The sequence below is a fragment of the Sceloporus occidentalis genome, unplaced genomic scaffold (assembly GCF_023333645.1).
Source record: "Sceloporus occidentalis isolate IW3139 unplaced genomic scaffold, rSceOcc1.0.p SCAF_4, whole genome shotgun sequence".
In the NCBI taxonomy this organism is placed as follows: Eukaryota; Metazoa; Chordata; class Lepidosauria; order Squamata; family Phrynosomatidae; genus Sceloporus; species Sceloporus occidentalis.
The window spans coordinates 72,285,647-72,291,931 of NW_028316984.1; positions in this window are offsets into that span (position 1 = coordinate 72,285,647).

The window sequence follows — 6,285 nt, forward strand, 5'->3', positions numbered from 1 at the left end:
CATAGACTAGTATTCACATGTCTCTGAGAGCCTTTAGGGCTGAAGGGTGGGGTATAAATACAGTAAGTAAGTAAATAAGTAAGTAAATAAATAAATAAATAAATATTCAGTATGTACTTGTCTCACCCTCCATGACTTTCCTAGTAGTGACTCTCTAATTGTTATCTGAAAGTTAAAGAGATAGGCACAGTCAGTCCAGGAAAGAACAGGTATATGTAGATGACTATCTGGGAAACCAGTTCTGCTCATCCCTGTGTCCTCCAGAGAAAGTATTACTCATAAGAGTGGAAAGTTTTCCAGGCAATTTGCTCACAGTAGCCATTGGACCTCCAGCTGCAAGAGGACCCAACAGCCCACAAGAGTCTATAGAAGTGTAATCCAAAACAACATAAGGCTAAAGGTTCCCCTCACCTGCTGTGTGAGTTTAGCCATTCTTATGCTTAGTAATTGTACCATTGTACTCAGTAATTCTAACATGACATGTTCTCCTCTTTCTTTTCCTTTCCCCTTCCTTCTTGTTTGGACAAGAAGAAAACCAGAGCAGAAATTCAAGGAGCAAAAGCAGAGATCACATGCTTTAAATGTCCCCAGGCGTATTCATCGCATTGTAGAATGATGATTTGTGTGCAGATAGACACACCTTATTTTAAACTATGAAACAGTTGCCAAAATAGAAGAACTCAAAATAGGTTACTGCTCTAATTTTTAATTCTATATTGACTTTCCCCCCAGTAATGCACTTTTACAAAACACTCTCACTCCTACTATCATTGCATTCCCCCTTCTTTGAGAAAATATTTCTTATTGTCTATACCAAATAGGTTTTTAAAAATCATGTTGGCTCTTGATGCATTTCACAAGCATCTCACTAAACAAAACCTTCTCTGATATTTCACTCATGCTGCAACTGCCCCCCATCTTGAGCCTTATTGCTCTTCTATATCTGATTTCCCTACATTGGTATTTCCACTTGTTTTGTGGACCATTGGCTAATGATTTTTAATGTTCTGCTATTCCCTTCCTATCTTCTTTCAGCAGATAGTTGGAATGAATGTGATCTTGAGATCATATGCTAATGAATTTGAAGGGACCTACCTGGGCTGGGGCATTGTACCCATTCCCTTCAACTGTAGATCTGGTCCTTGTGAAGATAGAAAAGGGATTTTTAGATGAGAGGGAGCAAAAACTAATGATGCAGCAATATTCAGAAGGGAACCTGCATTTTCTATCAAACTGAATTTGGCTTTAAAAATAAATAAAAAGAAGAGAAAATTTTTAATCATCCCATCAAGGCAAAACATCATTACTACTTGCCTTCCTGAAATACCTTCTCTACTTAATGCAAGTTTGGCTAGGGATGACAAGGTCCCACACATCTAGAAGAGAAGATTAATTTGATATCATTACAATGGTAATGGAGGGACAGATTCTGCTGTCACCTTAGCAGCATGAGTATTAAAATTAGAAATCCCTTAAGTAAAATATGTGAAGTTGTGAGGGGACATGGAATAAGGGGGAAATCTTTTTTCTAACCTTTGAATTGCCTAATATATCATGTTGTTGTGGTTGTGTGCCTTCAAGTCATTTGTGACTTACTGCGAACCTAAGGTCATGGGATTTTCTTGGCAAGATTTGTTCAGAAAGGATTTTCCATTGCCTTCCTCTGAGGCGGAAAGAGTTGGACTTGCCCAAGATCACCCACTGGGTTTCCTTCTGCAGACAAAGAGGCATTCAGACCCCAATCTTCCCAGTTAAACACTGGAGTTTATCAGACAAGGGAAATTGGAAGTATAATTCAATGGCAATCCGAACGCAATCATGGGTTTAACATTATTGCATGATAGATTACCATAAACAATTTAGGGTAATGGGAACTCAGTCCGAATGCAATCATGGGGTTTCACGTTATTGCATGATAGACTACCACATGCAATTTAGGGCAATGGCAAGCAATTTTCAGGCAATGAGATGTCAGTTCGAATGCAATTCAAATTCACAAAAATTCGCTGAACTAGCAAATTCATGTGAATGCGTTCTGGCCCCACTTTCTTTTCATTCAAAATTAAGAGAAATTCCTCCCGTGTGATAAACTCTACTCAAAGCACTATGCCACATTGTCTCCCCTCCTATATCATAGACTGAATTTAGAGGTTGTCATAATAATCAACAATTTAATGGCATTTTAAAATACTCAGAACACAGTTCTTGCTCTTGCCTCATGTGGCCAGTGATGTGCCATTCTATTGTGTCCTATACCAAATATGGGGAGAACTTTCTCTCAGTCCTGTCACCATCACAGCCTTGTTGGTGAGTACATGAGAAAGAGCCTTTACAGTGGCTATTCCCACCTTCTGGAATTCCCATCCATATTCTCTTTTCATTGACAGGCAAAGACCTTTTTGCTTAAGCAGAAATTTAATGAGTAATTGCTTCTTATGGGTGGAGTGCTTTATTTTTTAACTTTTGCATGGCATTTAATAATTCTATACTGTTTTAATTAATATGATGATTTTTGATTGTCTTTAAAATTTTATTGTTAGGTTTTGGTTGATTCTTTTTGTGAGCCACTTTAGGTCCAATATTGGGAGAAAGGAGAAATAATAAATAAATAAATAAATAAATAAATAAATAAATAAATAAATAAATTCTTCCTAACACATTATTGCAAAACCCAAACCTACAAATCCTGTCAAGGAGAGGGCACATGAAGCAAGGCATTGGATTTTCCTCTAGATAAATAAATTATTGTAAGACTTCCTTTTCACCATAAAGCATTTAAGATAATGGCTAGCCCACTCTACCAAGAGTGGTAGAAACTGAAAAAGTTTTCAAAGCATGAAAGGTAACACAATAGTACAACACTAAGAATGTATTGATCCAGATTTGTAGAAAGGCCTGTGAACTCCCAGGAAAGGTGGATTCATTAGCACATTGTAGAAACATGGTCTCTTGGAAGAATTCATGTAAAAGAAATTCACTCTGCTGGTATGAGCTAATGAGTTTTGTTCATACTGCTATTATAATAAGGGGAAAGTTTTCCATTTTCCTCCTCTTCCTCTGAATGAGAACCAGAGTGGCAGTTGAAAAAACATCTGCAAGATCCTCAGGGTAGAGGGAGAATTGGAGGGAGAGAGGAGTGGATGAGTCAACATCTTGACACTGTGAAGAGATACTTACATAAGAACCATTCATCACATGAAGCAAGTCTGAGTCCAATAGTAATTAGTATTTAATTAACTTTTACTGGAACATTCAGCTGGTTTTTTCTCTACCTCCACTAATTATGGAACATCCATTGTGAAGCCCTAATTTTTTTCAGGCTGGCCATCCCCCCAAATAGAATGTCAGTCGTGATGGTTCAAGGTTTTTTGTGAAAATATAATGTTCTTTGCTTCATTTGGTTTACTGAGAAAATGTAAAACATTGTATAAGCACCTGCCTGTCTCAGAATAATTAATTAACAACAAAGATCTAGGTTCTGGTGTGGGGAAAGTAAGCTAATAAAATGAATGAGTATTTAATTATGTGAACTGCACCATAAAAAGGAAATGGAGCACTGAAAAAGAAACATGTCTCATTTGAACCTTCCCATCATTTGACAACTCAGAGCTACATAAATGCTGCTGCTCCATATGAATGACATCCCCACCAACTCGAATATTTCATTCATTTGTATCATCCTCATTTGTTCACAAAAATGCTGAAAATAGACATGATATATCTACACTCCACTGTATGCTTAATTAGGGAGACAACAGATTTTCAAAATAGCATGTCGTTTCAATATAATTTCAATGTGTATTTTCAAAGGAGTAAAAATTTTATCAAATTGCATTGGGGTTGAATGGTGTCTGATAATATAACAATTTGGTACCATTCCAGAGATATGTTCAGTAACCACAAGCAGAATTGAGAGAAATGGAATCATAGCAACAACCCATGTTGTCAGACTACATGAATCATGTGGAGGTTAGATATGAAGTCACCTTGCCTGTAACTATTCAGATGTTCCATGGTTCCTGATCTTATGGTATATATGCATGAATATCTATACTCTGGTTATGTTCATATCTTGAAAATCAGCATATGTAAGCTTGTGATAAGGATTGTTGATGTGATCCTACCTGACCCTTCACTTTTGATCAGGTATGAAAAAACTGAGATCCAAATTATCATCCATTGAATAATATGGTGACAGGGTAACCAAAGATTTCATTGGTTCACTGGAGGCCTAAACTCTCCAGCTTCCTGAGGTGAGAGAAGAAGTACTTACACTTGTGTACTGGATGGCTATGGGAATAAAACTGAAGATAGGTAGGTTCCATGGAGAGTAACACTAGCAGAAAACAGAAACTGCTGAACAGTGTGGCCAGAAAATACAATAAAGGGTAGTGGAGTAGAACTGAAGATCCTGACAAAAGTCCCCCAGCCCTTCTCACTATGCAAACAACTTCTATAGAGGCTAATAGAGTAACAACAGCCTAAAGAGTCAGTTATTCTGACTGCTGGATGGCCTCCTGCTGAGCAAATACACACACACACACACACACACACACACACACAAATCTACTTCCCCACTCCATCAGTTCTCTCAGCATTTTCCTGTTTCTTTCTATTCTCTTGTTTATAAAATCCATGAGAAATCTTAGAACAAGCCACTACAGAGTCAAGTAATGAATTCCTTCCAATCCTAATCCTTTCCCTGAGACCCTCTTGTTTTGCTGAATCTGACAATCAGGCCACCACCAAATAAATTATAATGACCTAAAATAATTTGTTTAAGTGTAGGAATAACCACATTCCTAATCAGATAATCTGTTGAGTTCACCCACATGGGAACAATGTAACAAAATTAATAATTTAACACATTCATAAACACACATACCCTCCCCCAGGCTGTGAAAAGTAATTCCATTTTGGTAGATATGCAAAATTGCACTGCTTGCTCCATATACATGCTGAAAATATCATATGAAGTGCAGGTTTATACTCAGTAGAAGATTGAATAAACATAGGATGAAGGAGCATCAACTATCTAAAGTATGCAGATGACACCATAGCTGAAGACATCATGAACTTGGAAAAATTACTGAGGAAGATCAAGGAAGAAAGTGTAAAGGTAGGCTGGATCCATGGAGGATCTACATAAATTCAACCTAGATAATGAGGAAATTGAAATAGTTAAAAAAATTCCTGTACCTTGGATCAGACTGGTCAGAAAGGAAGCTACAGTCAAGAAATAAGAAGAAGACTATGAATGAGAAGGATGGAGATGAAAAAACTAGACAAGATCTTGAAGAGTAAAGATATACAATTGAGCAATAAAATCAGAATCGTTTGAGCCATCGTGTTGCCCATCACCATGTATGCATAAGAGAGCTGGACAGTCAAGGAAGCAGATAAAAAGAAAATCAATTTATTTGAGATGTGCTGCTGGAGAAGAGTGCTGAAGATACTGTGGACAAAAAGACAAACTAATGGGTCTTAGAACAGGTCAAGCCTGAACTTGATGGTGATGCTTCAGTTGACACTTGACACCACAGAGCCTGAAAGTCCTGTTTAAGAGCATTTTCCACAGAACTACCCAGGGACCAAATGTCTGCATCTGAGGAGTCCATCCTCAAAGCCTGACATGGGCAGGTTGCTTCATGATGTTATCTATAGCATGGCAGTCGTTTCTGGAGAACAATCCTCCTTAGAACAATTTCTGGTACCCCCTTAATAGGATGTTTGTGCCATGCCTAATGAGAGGTCCAGCTCAGTATCATAATATGCAAATCCTATGAAAAGAAACCATGACTGAAAGGAATGCTGCATCTTTATTCAGATGGTGAAGAAGAAGTAAATTCTAATTCTAGTGCCTTGTCATCCCACAAATTCTATAGCTATACAATAGCATACAAATCATTAGGAAGTGTCATAATGTGGAAAGGAGGTAATTGCACTCATAATTCAGGTAGGTACATAAATAGGAAAAGTTTACAATCTAATGCACAAATAAGAAAAAAGGTTTGAATTGTTTGGGGATGCTGTAGACTCCAAATTTATTCAGAAATGCATCTCTCCCCACCAGCATTCCTCCTAAGCACAGGAAATATTATGAACAGGAGCTCCTCTAAACTACACAGCTTTTTTTTTTTTTTAACACACATGCCACAATTTCATACAGAGTTTCAAATGATCAGAAAAGAAACAGATTGGGATAACTTTCAAAGCAAGAATCCCACCCCTTCTGTAGACCTGTGCTGAAATGGCACTGTTGCATTAGCCTCACTGGAAATAGCT